Source organism: Trichechus manatus, unplaced genomic scaffold, assembly GCF_000243295.1.
Source record: "Trichechus manatus latirostris isolate Lorelei unplaced genomic scaffold, TriManLat1.0 scaffold00041, whole genome shotgun sequence".
NCBI classification, from domain to species: Eukaryota; Metazoa; Chordata; class Mammalia; order Sirenia; family Trichechidae; genus Trichechus; species Trichechus manatus.
The window spans coordinates 7,481,656-7,498,060 of record NW_004443977.1 but is presented as its reverse complement, the minus strand read 5'-3'; positions in this window follow the sequence as shown (position 1 = coordinate 7,498,060).

Below are 16,405 nucleotides of genomic sequence, written 5' to 3'. Positions count from 1 at the left end.
CAAACTGCTGACATTTTGGTTAGCAGCTGAGCTCTTAACCACTGTGACACCAAATGACCAGACCAGTGTCCTTGTAAAAGAGAAGAGACACAGAGACAGAGACACACAGAGGAAGGAGAGCCATGTGAAGATGTGTATCTACAAGCGAAGAACCACCTGGGACTACCAGAAGCTGGGGGAGACAAGAAAGAATCTTCCCCTAGAAACTTCGGAGGGAACATGGCCTGGCCAACATGATGATTTGGATTTCCGGCCTCCAGAACTGTGAGAGAATAAATTTATGTTGTGTAAAGCCACCCACTTTGTGGTACTTTGTTACGGCATCCCTAGGAAACTAATACAGGGGATGGAAGAGGGAAGGTGAGCCATCTGTGATGTTCTAGTACAAGGGGAAACTTCTCATCCAAGGATGAGACAGATGACTGTATGGCTGGTTTCCAAGGAATAAAGGTTTTGATCTTGTCCATAATCTTGGAGTTTTAAGAAATTATTTCAGGGAGTGGGCACCAATTGACACTCTTTAATGTTGTGGGAAAGCCTCATAGTTTTTAATATCGGTTTTGACTTATTGGGGCAGGTGTTTCAACTGATTCATGTCAGAGAATCGCTCACATGAAGACCATTTTTGTTTATGTAGCAGATTGTGATAAATTTTCTCACTCTTCATCGCTATCTTGTTACCTCCCTGTAAGAGGATGATGCTTACCCACACTGTTGGACTCGACTATGGCCATGTGGCTGGCTTTGACCAAGAAATGTGGTCAGACGTAATCTGAGTCCTTCCAGGCTGATGCTGTGGCAGCCAGTATGTGCTCTGTCTGCCCAGGTCCTGGAATGAGGGCAATGATGACAGGAGCATAGTCCTCAGCTCACCCACAGTGAACATGGAGTGTGAGCAAGAAATGAATATTTTCTGCTTTAAGCCCACATCTTTCAGAGTTGTTACTGTAATGGAAGCTAGCCTTACCTGGCTCATGTCCAGATGCCTACATGTCCCTTTTTCTAAATCAATGAAAATGTTTACACACAATGAGGCTGGTTTTGTGACTCTAATAAATAGATAACCTCTGTCAGCCTTAGTTTCCATGTCTGTAAAGTGAGGAAATAATAACATAAGGACAACTATAGAAAACACAAACACTGACTGAGTGTTCCATGTGTGTCAGATTAAGCACTTTATAAAAATGATTTCATTTTATCCTCACAACAACCCTGTGACGTGGGTATTATTGTTATCCTCATTTTACTGAGGAAACAGAGGCCTGGAGAGATTAGGAAAATTGCCCAAAGAAAGAAAGATACCAAGAAGAATTAGTACTGGAATGCAAATAGTCTGATACCTGAGCTCAGCCTCTTAAACTCTGTGGTGCACTGGGCCATCTCCAAGTTCTCGTCCAGCTGGGACACGCTGAGACTTTGTGACAGTTCCAGGTGGTTATAACTGTCCTAGGTCTTCAATTTTGAGACCAGGACCTGTTTTCATCACTGCCCTATTCTTGTAGGGTTAAGAAAGCTATTTGTACTGTGCTCTTAACCTTTGGAGGAAGAAGTGGAAAAGTGGAGCGAATGCCCGGCACACAAAGGAGAAGGTCCCCCAGGGTGCAGGAGGTCTGCTCCAGCTACTTTCCTCTCCAGAGTCCCTATCTCACTGTGTGAGAAATGTGCCACCAAAGCAGAAAGCCTTCCTGCTCTTGCAGGGAGATTTTTATATGTGGATGGAAGTCACCACAGAAGTGGTGGCCAGGGAAGGAGGCCTCTCTTGGGGAAGCCTGCTGGTGGGATGTGGCCTCATCATGTGGCTCTGGACTCAGCTTTGCAGCCCCTGGTCCCAGGGAATTTTGTTCATTTTATCCTACTAATCCTCACAACAGGCCTCCTCAGCCTTCTAATAAAAAAGCAAGGGTCCAGAATGGTTCCAAGAATGGAACCCAGCTCCTTCCATAGAATGGTATTTGTGGGGCACAGGCAGACTTCCCATATCCTTTACCTACTCATACACTGCAGCAGACAGACTCTTCTGCATTCTTCCATACCATTTCCCTTCTTCCATGATGTAGAAATTCAAGACCCTTTCTGAGGGGACATTTTCACTCTCCATGGCCCTCTCTCGATGACCCAGTACTTGGGAATGAAAAAGGCTAGAAAGTTCAGTGGATCTGAAAGGAGACTGATTCCTTTAGAGAAATAGGCATGACAAACCAAGGGCCCCCAGCATCTCTCAGACCCTGGCCAGTAATGAATCTCTTATCCCCAAACCTGTGACCAAAACAACCCTGAACTCCTCCCAAGGCTTGTTCCAAATTTGTTCCTGGGTTCATGTCATGGAAAGAGCTCTGGGTTGGACTCTTAGCTCTGTCATCATCTGGTGGTATGACATTGGACAAGTCACTTCCTTTCTCTGAATCTCTATCTCCTCTTTAAAGTGATGGAACTGGATGAGACAACCTCTAAGGTACACTCCAACAACATGATTCTAGGATGCTGTGAACTCTGTGGTTCATTGCTATTAGCAAAGAAATAGCATCATTGGTTTACCTCCTCCCATTCCCTTCCCCCCTCCCTAAGTCTTATTGGAAGATGGGTTTCTCTTAACTTCTGTCTGTCCTTCTGTCTACCTTCTATCTAACTCTTCTCCTGCACCACTACCAGTATGTACAACCCGTATATATATAGCTTCCTTTGTTTGGATCCTCTGCAGCTCTGGCAAAAGGACATGGCTGAATTGCTGGTGAGGTGTATGAGGTGTCAGGCAGCACTCACCTGCCTTCTCGTCTTCCATTAGCAGAGTTCATGGAGATTTGATTCCATTTTGACATCTCTAAAAGGGCAGAATTTAAGCAGTAAAGGGAAAAGACTGGGATCTTTTAGGGTCTTAAATCAGTTGCCTATCAATTCCAACTCATGGTAACACTTCCAAAATGTCACAGTCTTGAAAACCCTATGGAGCGCAGTTCTACTCTGCACACATGGGGTTGCCATGAATTTTAAAGCCTTAAACAGGGTTTCCAAGGAGCGTCTGGTAGATTCGAACTGCCAACCTTTGGATTAGCAGTTGAGCTCTTAACCACTACACCATGGGGCTCCATGAATTGGGTAACCCCTTGTGTTTTGGTACAAGAAAGTGTCCCACCAACAGCCAATGGCCAATTACATCAGCAGGTCAGAGAGGATCCACTTCGTCACTGGAGCCCCCTGCTCAGCCTCCTATGACCAAATTCCCAAGTGCCCTCCCCTCAGATACTCCTTGCCATGTCTTCCTTTGGGCCACTAGATTCTACTCCCACCCCCACCCCCCGCCCCAATTTCCTACAGTTGTACTCCCACCTTCAGCTGATCTTGGCCCTGACTCATTGGTGCTGACTCAACAAAGAAAAGCAGACCCCTCAGGCACCCGGATGGTGGCCCTGGGCCAGAGCAGGAATGGGAGAGAGGGTGGTAGAGGGTGGGATTCCATCAATCACCCTGTCACCAAGTCTTTGCTAGCCCCGCTGAGGACTTGATCCCATGCTGAGCTGCACTGTGGGGTCCCAGAGGAGGAGGGGGAGAAGACAAGGGCCTTTATTTTGTGGAGCTGGAGCTCCTTTGTTTTGGTCAAATCCACCGTCCATCTCAGAAGGGAGGTCTGAGCTCTACCTGTAAAGACCAGCCTCAGTGTGGTTTACCAAGGTTGGAAGGGGCAGCATGGATAGGTTTTGGAAGTCATCTTTGCAGAGCTTTTGACATGCGTTGAGATAATGCCAGTTGTCCATAAGAAAGATAGGGGACAAATGGAAATGCTAGAGGGGGATGCAAAAGCCCCCAAGTTCACACCCTTGGTCCTGCCACCAGCTCCTGCGTTTTGCTCCCACAGACCTGATGGGCTTGGAGTGTCTCCTGGGAGTTAAAGCATTTATTTCTAAAATGTCCCTGCTAATACAATGCAACTAAACCAAAGCTAAGAAGTTTCCTGAATACAATCAAACACTTTCAGGGACAGAGTAGCAGGGGCGGGGGTCTGGGGACCATGCTTTCAGGGGACATCTAGGTCAATTGGCATAACAAAGTTTACTAAGAAAATGTTCTGCGTCCTACTTTGGTGAGTGGCGTCTGGGGTCTTAAAAGCTAGCAAGTGGCCATCTAAAATACGTTAATTGGTCCCAACCACCTGCAGCAAAGGAGAATGAAGAACACCAAAGACTCAGGGAAAGTATTAGCCCAAGAGACAGACAGGGCCACATAGACCAGAGACTTTATCAGCCTTCGACCAGAAGAACTGGATGGTGCCCGGCTACCACCAATGACTACCCTCACAGAGAACACAACAGAGAGTCCCTAATGGACTGGGGGAAGGGTGGGATGCAGAACTCAAATTCTAGTAAAAAGACCAGACTTAATGGTCTGAGACTGGAGGAATCCCAGAAAGCATGGCCCCCTGACTCTCTGTCAACTCAGAACTAAAACAATTCCCGAGGCCAACTCTTTAGACAAACATTGGACTGGACTGTGGGGCATGGAATGATGTTTGTGAAGAGTGTGCGTCTTAGCTCAGGTAGATACATGGGACTAAATGGGCAGCTTCTGTCCAGAGGTGAGATGAGAAGGCAGAGAGGGTCAGGAGCTGGTTGAATGGACACGAGAGATCAGGGGTGGAAAGGAGGAATGTGCTGTCACAGTATAGGGAGAGCAATTAGGGTCACATAACAATGTATGTGTAAGTTTTTGTATGAGAGACTAACTTGAATTGTAAACTTTCACTTAAACTACAATAAAAAAAAAAAAAAAGAAACCCATAAAATGTCCCTGCTAAAATGAGACTACGATGCTACTCAGAGAGAGTGTCTTCTTAACCCTGTTTGTACCCAGGATGGCATTTGCGGAAAGGGAATAAAGGACTGTTAAAGATGTAGGTGATGACTGTACAACATAATTAATGTCACTGAATTGTACATGTAAAAAATGTTGAAATGGCAACTGTTTATATATATATACAGTGGAGCCCTGGTGGTACAGTGGTTAACAGCTTGGCTGCTAACCAAAAGGTCAGCAGTTCAAATCCACCAGCGACTCCTTGAAAACCCTATGGGGGCAGTTCTACTCTGTCCTGTAGCGTCGTTATAAGTCGGAATCGACTCAACGGCAATGGGTTTGGGTTTATATATATATACACATACACACACACACACACACACACACACACACACACACACACACATATATATTCACCACACACAAAGAGATACTACCCCCACACAAAAGAAATAGCAAAATATCTTACTAAAAAAAAAGATGCAGGGCACAGAACAGTGATTTCGGGATAAGGAGGTTGTATTTTTTAATTTGTGCTTTAGCTGAAAGTTTACAGCTCAAATTAGTTTCTCATTCAAAAATGTACACACATATTGTTTTGTGACATCAGTTGCAATCCCCTCAATGTGACAGCACTCTCCCGCTTTCCACCCCGGGTTCCCTGTGTCCATTCATCCAGTTTTCCTGTCCCTTCCTGCCTTCTCATCTTGCTTTTGGACAGGAGTTGCCCATTTGGTCTCGTATATTTGATTGAACTAAGAAGCACATTCTTCACATGTGTTATTGTTTTATAGGCCCGTTTAATCTTGGTCTGAAAAGCGGACTTTGGGAGTGGCTTCAGTTCTGAGCAGGATGTCCAGGCGCCATAGTCTCAGGGGTTCCTCCAGCCTCTGTCAGACCAGTAAGTCTGTTCTTTTTTGTGTGAATTTGGGTTTTGTTCTACATTTTTCTCTCGCTCCGTCCCGGACTCTATTGTGATCCCTGTCAGAGTGGTTGGTGGTGGTAGCCAGGCACCATCTAGTTCTTCTGGGCTCAGGCTGGTGGAGGCTGTGGTTCATGTGGTCCATTAGTCCTTTGGGCTGGTATTTTCCTTGTGTCTTTGGTTTTCTTCATTCTCCTTTGAGGAGGCTGTATTTTAGAATCCCACAGTCCTAAGAACTAGAATCCTGACTCAACTACCTACCAAGTATGTAATTGAACTTGGGGCAGTTATTCAATTCTTCTGAGCCTTGGTTACCCATCGAGTGGATTCAGGCTTACAGCGACCCTATACGACAGAGTAGAACTGCCCCATAGGGTTTCCAAGGCCATAATCTTTACAGAAGCAGACTGCCATATCTTTCTGCCACAGCGCAGCTGATGAATTTGGAACACCGACCTCTTGGTTAGCAGGTGAGCGCTTTAACCACTGCACCACCGGGGATCCTTTTCCTCATCTAGTGAAGAGGAATGAAGTACCCACCTCACAGGGTGTTGTGAGATGTGTGAAAAGCACCTGGCATGATTGCTAGCACATCATAGGCGCTCAGGAAAGTTTTGCATGCCTTCTGCTAGGGAAGTCGTGTGCTTGCACTGAGGAAAAAAGAGAGTGGGAGAAAGAGACTCATGGTGGGAGCAACACCAGGGAAACTGCCACTGTCTCATTTTTTAAGGATCCAGACTTGATGGGTAAAACTTCGTACCCAGGGCTCCCTCTGCCGGCTGTTACTGCATTCATCTTCCTATAGTCCTCAGTCCGGAGCTCAGAATAGGCAACTGCCGTTATACAATCCTGGAGTCCCGTGTGTACTTTGTTAACAGAATGTCTTGAAAACTTTCTGTCTTTTCCATTCTGTTGTCCTTTCCCTAATTTTATGACTTTGCCCCATGCCTGGATTGGCCTTCCTGTCACCAAAATCCTTCACAATATGCCACTCTGAGCCTCAGTTTCTTTATCTGTAAAAAGGGGAAAACATTTTCTGAAGTTCAAACTAATAAATGACAAAGCTTCAGTCAGACAACATAATGTCTGGGTTCAAAGCTCATCTTTTTCCCACTTTATTATCCCTCTCTGAGTTGTGTGATCCTAGACATAACATTTAACTTCTAGAAGCTTCTTTTTCCTCATCTGTAAACCAGCCCCCTAAGTTTGGTGTGAAGAGAAGAGGAATCGATGCAGGAGAGGACACACACAGAAAGAGCACAATAAATACTAGGTACAATCTTAAAGCACATGGGTTCAAGTAACTGAAAGCAGTTCTTTATGGCTGGTGCATAGAGCGGAAGCGGAGCATGACACGAGATGGGGCTGGAAAGGTAAGCAGGGGCCAAGTCATGAAGAGCCTAGTAAAATATGGTCACACGTTACCCAGTGCAAAGCTGGCGAGAGAATGAAGTGAGTTTATCCTGGTCAGGCCCCTAAACACAGCCTGGCTCACAGCAAGGTGCATGTGTAAGGTATTCCTAATAAAAGTCTCCCACTGCTGATCATGACCTACAGGCTAAAGCAGGGAAGTAGTATGAGCACAACAGCCTTGAATTGATGAGCTAAAAGAATAGTTGCGTAGGGGGAAAAATGTTGTAGAAGACTTAGAAAAAGAGCATCAGGAAAGAGAAGACCTACTCGCTACCCTATATACTGGCTTTGATCTTAACAAATCACACCGTTTTACACACGCGCATGCCCCTCCCACTCGCCATGGAGGAGCCCCTCACCTGCTGGCTCCCTTCCGAGTCACACTTCCAATGAGAATCCCATTGGCTCTGTCCAGCAGCGGCGCCATCAGGGCGTCTCCCTGCAGCACTGTAATCTTTTGACCCACTTTTGAGGAGGTTACGCTCTGACTAAGCTTCCCCCATTGGTTCATGTCTTCATTGCTCTAGTTATTCAGTTGTGAAGCCCAGTGTTTCGGATGGTGTATTTACTACTTTCCTCCTGTACTGACCTATTTAAAGGGGAAAAAAATTCTTGAAGACCCTGAAAGTGTGGTCAAAGACCTGCCCACCCTACTTTGAGAAGCGCTAACTTAATAAATTAAAATCTTATTCAATGAAAATAAATTTTAATGGTGCATTATCATTGCATGAGAGTTTTGTCCTTACAACTGGTAAAAATAATCTTAAGTATTATCAACAAAATAAAAACACTAAATTAAAATTTTTTCTTCAAAGTAGCAGACCCTTGAGATACATCCAAGTTTAGTTATATATTAGTGGATTGCCTTGTCCCAGAAGACCTGTAATTATGAACTTCTTTTGCACTCCTGTTTTCTTCACCTTAGTCGGCTTGGTCACATTATAGCATTACGGAAATTTAAAAATAACTCAGTACTTACTAAACTGTAATTTTACACAAGCTGTTAACCATTTTATATATGCCCTCAAGATGAATCTTCCAAAACTTAATTCTTGTCAGGCTATGTTCCTTTCTTCTGCTTATGCTGTATCGCCACCTAGCGTTACATCTGATGCTTGCAACCAATACATGCTGACAAATTTCTCTGCTTTGTTAAAAGTATGAATAATATCTGTAGATAAGTACCTTTTTTCTGATGAATAGATTCGGTTCCCAACAAATGTATGTAAATTTATGTAAATTAATTTGGTTTACACACATATATATATACCCACGCGTCTATCAGTTTGCCAGAAGAGAATCTGAAACTTGCTCTTGAACATAGAGTAGCTAAAGCAAATGGAAGAAATGATGAAGTAAACGAGCTGAACAGAAGTTTTCAAAGGGTGGCTCAAGAAGACGAAGTAAAGTATTATAACAAAATGTGCAAAGACCTGGAGTTAGAAAACCAAAAGGGAAGATCACGCTCGTCATTTCTCAAGCTGAAAGAACTGAAAAGAAAATTCAAGCCTCGAGTTGCAATAGTGAAGGATTCTTTTGATGCAGGAAGCATCAAAAGAAGATGGAAGGAATACACAGAGTCACCGTACCAGAAAGAATTGGTCGACATTCAACCATTTCAGGAGGTAGCATATGATTAAGAACTGATGGTACTGAAGGAAGAAGTCCAAGCTGCACTGAAGACATTGGTAAAAAACAAGCCTGCAGGAATTGACGGAAAACCAATTGAGGTGTTTCAACAAATGGATGCAGCGCTGGAAGTGCTCACTCTGTCTATGCCAAGAAATTTGGAAGACAGCTAGCTACCTGGCCAACTGACTGGAAGAGATCCATATTTGTGCCCATTCCAAAGAAAGATGATCCAACAGAATGCAGAAATTATTGAACACTATATCATTAATATCACACACAAGTAAATTTTTGTATTGTACTTTAGAAGAAGGTTTACAGAGCAAATTAGTTTCTCATTAAGCAATTAATACACATTGGATTGTGACACTGGTTGCCAACCCCACAACATGTTAACACACTCCCCTTCTCGACTTTGGGTTCCCTACTGCCAGCTTTCCTGTCCCCTCCTGCCTTCTCGTCCTTGCCCCTGGGCTGGTGTGCCCCTTTAGTCTCGTTTTGTTTTATAGGCCTGTCTAATCTTTGGCTGAAGGGTGAACCTCAGGAGTGACTACCGTATGAGTTAAAACGGTGTCTGGGAGCCACGCTCTCAGGATTTCTCCAGTCTCTGTCAGACCAGTAAGCCTGGTCTTTTTTTGTAAGTTAGAATTTTGTTCTACATCTTTCTCCAGCTCTGTCCGGGAACCTCTTTTGTGATCCCTGTCAGAGCAGTTGGTGATGGCAGCCAGGCATCATCTAGTTGTGCTGGACTCAGTCCAGTGTAGGCTGTGCTAGTTGTGGTCCATTAGTCCTTTGGACTAATCTTTTCCTTGTGTCTTTAGTTTTCTTCATTCTCCCTTGCTCTAGATGGGGTGTGACCAATGGAGTATCTTGGATGGCTGCTCACAAGCTTTTAAGATCCCAAACGTTACTCACCAAAGTAGGACATTTTCTTTATAAACTATGCTATGCCAATTGCACTAGATGTCCCCGGACACCATCCCCAGCCCCAGCCCAGTAATTTGGTCCCTCAGGGAGTTTGGATGTGTCTACGAAGCTTCCATGACCTTGCCTTGGTCAAGTTGTGCTGACTTCCTCAGTACTGTGTACTGTCTTACCCTTCACCAAAGTTACCACTTATCTATTGTCTAGTTAGTGTTTTTTCTTCCCCACCCCTCCCTAGTAACCATCAAAGACTGTTTCTTTCTGTGTGTCATCATGAGTTTTTATAATAGTGTTCTGTCTTAGTTATCTAGTGCTGCTACAACAAAAATACCACACAGCTTTAACAAACAAAAGTTTATTCTCTCATAGTCTAGTAGGCTAGAAATCTGAATTCAGGGTGCCAGCTCCAGGGGAAGGTCTTCTCTCTCTGTCGGCTCTGGAGGAAGGTCCTTGTCATCAATCTGTCCCTGGTCTAGGAGCTTTTCGGCATAAGGATCCCAGGTCCAAAGGACACACGCTCTTGGTTCTGCTCTTTTGGAAGTATGAGTTTCCCATGTCTCTCTTTTCACTTCTCTCTTTTGCATCTCAAAAGAAATTGACTTTAGACACAACCAAATCTTGTAGATCGAGTCCTGCCTTATTAACATAACTGCCTGTAATCCTGCCTCATTAACACCATAGAGGCAGGATTTACAACACATAGGAAAATCACATCAGATCACAAAATGGTAGACAATAACACAATACTGGGAATCATGGCCTAGCCAAGTTGACACACATTTTTGGGGGACACAATTCAATTCATGACATGGTCTCATATAGTATTTGTCCTTTTGTGATTGACTTATTTCACTCAGCATAATGCCCTCCAGATTCATCCATGCTGTCAGATGTTACACAGATTCATCATTGTTCTTTATAATTGCATAGTATTCCATTGTGTGTAAGTACCATAGTCTATCCATCCACTGATGGGCACTTAGGTTGTTTCTATCTTTTTGCTACTGTGAATAATGCTGCAGTGAACATGGGTGTGCATACGTCTATTCATGTGACAACTCTTATTTCTCTAGATATATTCCTAGGAGTGAGATTGTTGGATCCTATGGTATTTCTATTTCTAGCTTTTTAAGGAAGTGCCATATTGTTTTCCAAAATGGATGTACCATTTTACATTCCCACCAGCAGTGCTTAAGAGTTCTAACCTCCCTGCAGCCTCTCCAACATTTGTTATTTTCTGTTTTTTGATTCTTGCCAGTAATGTTGGGTGAGATTGTATCTCATTGTAGTTTTGATTTGCATTTCTCTGATGGCTAGTGATAGCAGGCACTTTCTCAGGTGTCTGTTAGCCACCTGAATGTTTTCTTTGGTGAAGTGTCTGTTCATATTTTTTGTCTATTTTTTTATTGGACTCTTTATCTTTTTGTTGTAGAGGTGTTGGATTTTCCTATAGATTTTAGAGATTAGACGTCTGTTGGATTTGTCATAGCCAAATTTTTTTTCCCAGTCTGTAGGATCTCTTTTTACTCTTTTGGTGAAGTCTTTTGGTGAGCTTAAGTGTTTAATTTTTAGAAGATTCCAGTTATCTAGCTTATCTTCTGGTGTTCGCGTATTGTTAGTTATGGTTTGTATCCTATTTCTGCCGTGTATTAGGTCCTCTAGCATTGACCCTATTTTTTCTTCTATGATCTTTATAGTTTTTGGTTTTATATTTAGGTCTTTGATCCACTTTGAATTAGTTTTTGTGTATAGTGTGAGGTATGGGTCCTGTTTCATTTTTTTACAGATGGACATCCAGCTTTGCCAGCACCATTTGTTAAAAAAGACAATTTTTTCCCCATTTAACGGACTTTGGGCCTTTGTTGAAGATCAGGTGACTGTAGGTGGATGGATTTCTATCTGGGTTCTCAATTCTGTTCCATTGGTCAATGTGTCTGTCATTGTACCAGTACCAGGCTGTTTTGACCACCGTAGCTGTATAGTAGGTTCTGAGGTCAGGTAGTTAAGAGTCCTCCTATTTTATTCTTTTTCTTCAATAGTGCTTTACTTATCCGGGGCCTCTTTCTTTTCCATATAAAGTTAATGATTAGTTTTTCCATCTCATTAAAGAATGTTGTTAGCAGTTTGTTCAGGATTGCATTGTATTACACACAAGTAAAATTTTGCTGAAGATCATTCAAAAGTGATTGCAGCAGTACATCGACAGGGAACTGCCAGAAATTCAAGCTGGATTCAGAAGAGGATATGGAGTGAGGGATATCATTGCTGATGTCAGATGGGTCCTGGTGGTCATGGATTGAATTGTGCCCCCAAAAAATATCTGTCAACTTGTATAGGTCATGATTCCCAGTATCATATGATTGTCTACCATTTTGTCATCTGATGTGATTTCCCTATGTGTTGTAAATCCTATTGCTATGATGTAATAAGATGGATTAGTGGCAGTTATACTGATGAGATCTACAAGATTAGATAGTGTCTTAAGCCAATCTCTTTTGAGATATAAAAGAGAAGTGAGCAGAGAGACAGGGGGACCTTATACCACCAAGAAAGTAGTGCCGGGAGCAGAGTGCATCCTTTGGACCTGAGGTTCCTGTGCTGAGATGCTCCCAAACCAAGGGAAGACTGATGCATCACAAGGACCTTCCCAGAGAGATAAAGCCTTCCCCTGGAGCTAATGCCTTGAATTTGGACTTGTAGCTTACTAGACTGTTGAGAGAATGAATTTCTCTTTGTTAAAAGCCATCCACTTGTGGTATTTCTGTTACAGCAGCACTAGATGACTAAGACACTGGCTGAAAGCAAAGAATCCAGAAAGATGTTCGCCTGTGTTTTATTGACTATGCAAAGGCATTCGACTGTGTGGATCATAGCAAATTGTGGATAACATTGCGAAGAATGGGAATTCCAGAACACTTAATTGTGCTCATGAAGAACCTGTACATAGACCAAGACGCAGTCAATCAAACAGAACAAGGGGATACTGCGTGGTTTAAAATCAGGAAAGGTATGCATCAGGGTGGTATCCTTTCACCATATGTAATGGATTGAATTGTGTCCCCCAAAAATGTGTATCAACTTGGCTAGGCTTGACTCCCAGTATTATGTGATTGTCCACCATTTTGTCATCTGATGTGATTTTCCTATGTTGTAAATTCTACCTTTATAATGACAATGAGGTGGGATTAGCTGCAGTTATGTTAATGAGGCAGGACTCAATCTACAAGACTAGGTTGTGTCTTAAATCAATCTCTTTTGAGATACAAAAGACAGAAGTGAGTAGAGAGACATAGGGACCACATATCACCAAGAAACCAGTGCTGAGAGCAGAGTGCGTCCTTTGGACCCAGGGCCTCTGCGCCTGAGAAGCTCCTAGACAAGGACCTTCCAACTGAGCCAAACGAGAAAGCCTTCGCTCAGAGCTGGCACCCTGAATTCGGACTTTTGGCCTCCTAGACTGTGAGAGAATACATTTCTCTTTGTCAAACCACCCACTTGTGGTATTTCTGTTATAGTAGTACTAGATACTAAGACATCATACTTATTCAGTCTGTAGGCTGAGCAAATAATACGAGAAACTGAAGAAGAACGGGGCGTCAGGATGGGAGGAAGACTCATTAACAATCTGCCATATGCAGATGACACAACCTTGCTTGCTGAAAGTGAAGAAGACTCGAAGCACTTACTGAAGAAGATCAAAGACTACAGCCTTCATTATGCATTATACCTCAACATAAAGAAAACAAAAATCTTCACAACTGGACCAATAAGCAACATCATGATAAACAGAGAAAAGATTGAAGTTATAAAGGATTTCATTTTACTTGGATCCACAATCAACACCCATGGAAGCAGCATCAAGAAATCAAAAGATGCACTGATTAGGCAAATCTGCTGCAAAAGATTTCTTTAAAGTGTTAAAAAGCAAAGATGTCTCTTTAAAGACGAAGGTGCGCCTGCCCCAAGCCGTGGTGTTTTCAATTGCCTCATATGCATGCAAAAGCTGGACAGTGAATAAGGAAGACCGAAGAAGAATTGATGACTTTGAATTACGGTGTTGGCGAAGAATATTGAATATACCATGGACTGCCAAAAGAATGAACAAATCTGTCTTGGAAGTACAGCCAGAATGCTCCTTGGAATGTTATCAGGAGGGACCAGTCCCTGGAGAAAGACATCATGCTTGGTAGAGAGTCGGCGAAAAAGAGGAAGACCCTCAACGAGATGGATTGAAACAGTGGCTGCAACAATGGGCTGAAGCATAATAACGATTATGAGGATGGCCAGGACCGGGCAGTGTTTCCATCTGTTGTACACAGGGTCACTGTGTGGGAACTGACTCGATGGCACCTAACAACGACAACATATATATATATATTTATATATATATATATGTACCAAACCCATTGCTGTCAGATCAATTCCAACTCATAGTGACCCTATAGGACAGGGCAGAACTGCCCCATAGGGTTTCCAAGATTGTAATCTTTACAGAAGCAGATTGTCACATCTTTCTCCAACGGAGTGGCTGGTGGGTTTAAACCACCAACCTTTTGGTTAGTAGCTGAGCACTTTAACCACTGCACCACCAGGGAGCATACATACATACATATATATATATATATATATATTTTTTTTTTTTTTTCCCCCCAGTTGTCATTAAGTCGATTTTGACTCATGGTGACCCCCTGCTCCACAAGGTTTTCAATGGCTGATTTTTTGGAAGTAGATCACAGGCCTTTCTTTCAAGGTGCCTCTAGGTGGACTCAAACCTCCAACCTTTTGGTTAGCAGCCAAGCGTGTTAACAATTTGCACCACTCAAGGACTTTGTGCACTAGGTATACACCTTCAAAAATACCTAGAGGAACTAGTGGACATATCATGATACCTCATGAATGTTGTTTTCCAAAGTCAGTACAAAAAACAAATAGTGAATACAGTGATATACACTGTCATGGATTGAATTATGTCCCCCCAAAAATGTGTGTATCAATTTGGCTGGGCCATGATTCCTGGTATTGTGTGATTTTCCTATATGTTGTAAATCCTGCCTCTATGATGTTAATGAGGGAGGATGGGTGGCAGTTGTGTTAGTAAGGCAGGACTCAATCTACAAGACTGGATTGTGTCCTGAGGCAATCTCTTGAGGTATAAGAGAGAGAAGTGAGCAGAGAGACATGCGGACCTCATACCATCAAGAAAGCAATGCCGGAAGCAGAGCCTGTCCTTTGGACCCAGGGTCCCTGTGCGGAGAAGCTCCTAGTCTGGGGGAACATTGATGAGAAGGCCAACAGAGAGAGAAAGCCTTCCCCTGGAGGTGATGCCCTGAATTTGGACTTTCAGCCTACTTTACGGTGAAGAAATAAATTTCTCTTTGTTAAAGCCATCCACTTGTAGTTATTTCTGTTATAGCAGCACTAGATGACTAAGACATATACACAACAATTATTCTGTTTTTCCCTGCTGACATTATAGGGATAAATCAATGTTTAGTGCCAATCCAAGAAACAAAATGTTAACAGGCAGCAAGTCATATACAAAGGGGTTGGCTCTAGTTCAGCTTAAAAAGTTAACTTAAAAAAAATTATCTATTTCTGTTAGTTCTTGAGCTGAAACATTTTTCGGTATTTTAAGTCTTTGTTTCATAGAGATATCTATTATTTAGAAATAAAATAATTTACATGTTTTCTAGCTTATGACAATTCAGACTTGTTGGGTCTTCTTGTTACTGACATCGACGGTAGTTTTTATCACTTCTTGATTTTTCCAAGAAGTGTTTCTCTAAGTTCTTCAGTTTGATACGCAAGAAGAGCTATCAGCATCTACTTATCTTTGTCAATGCCCTGAAATGCTGAAAAAAAATTCATGTATTTTTTATAAATGTTTAACAATATGAATGCCCCACTTTGTCTCTAGTAATGCCCTTTGCCGTAAAGTTCCCTTTGCCAGATATTAATAGAAAATTTTATTAGATTTCATGGATTGTTTGCATATTATATCTTTTTCTTTTTACTTTCAAACTTTCTGTATCCTTATGCTTTTTGTCTGTCTGTAGCATTATACTTTATTATTTATATGTATCAAAAACAAACCAACCAACCCACTGCTTAGTCAAATCTGACTGATAGCAACCCTATAGGGCAGAGTACAACTGCCTTATAGGGTTTCCAAGGCTGCAGTCTTTACAGAAGCAAATTGCCACATCTTTCTCCTTGGAGCAGCTGGTGGATTCAAACCACCAAACTCTCGGTTAGCAGCCACGTGTTTAACCACTGCACCACCAGGGCTCTATTTATATTGACACCTTCATACTTCAGGCCTGCCTTTCTGAAATTCTTATACTTTGCATATGCAATCCAATTTGGCAGTCTTTATGTTCTTTTTTAGGGTAATTAACTGTTTTTGAAGAGTAGTTTTAGGTTTACAGAATAATGGGCAGATAATAGAGTTCCCGTATAACTCCTATCTCCCCCACTCACAGCTTCCTCCCATCTTGTATTACTATGGTACACTTGTTATAATTAATGAACCAATATTGATATATTATTAGCTAAAGTCCATAGTTTATATCAGGGTTCACTATTTTGTCATGTAGAAGTCAATGAATTTTGACAAATGCAGAATGTCATGTATCTACCATTACAGGAAGATACAAGATAGTTTCACTGCCCTAAAAATGCCATGTCCACCTATTCACCTATTCATCCTTCTCCCCTTCCCCACTCCCCGCC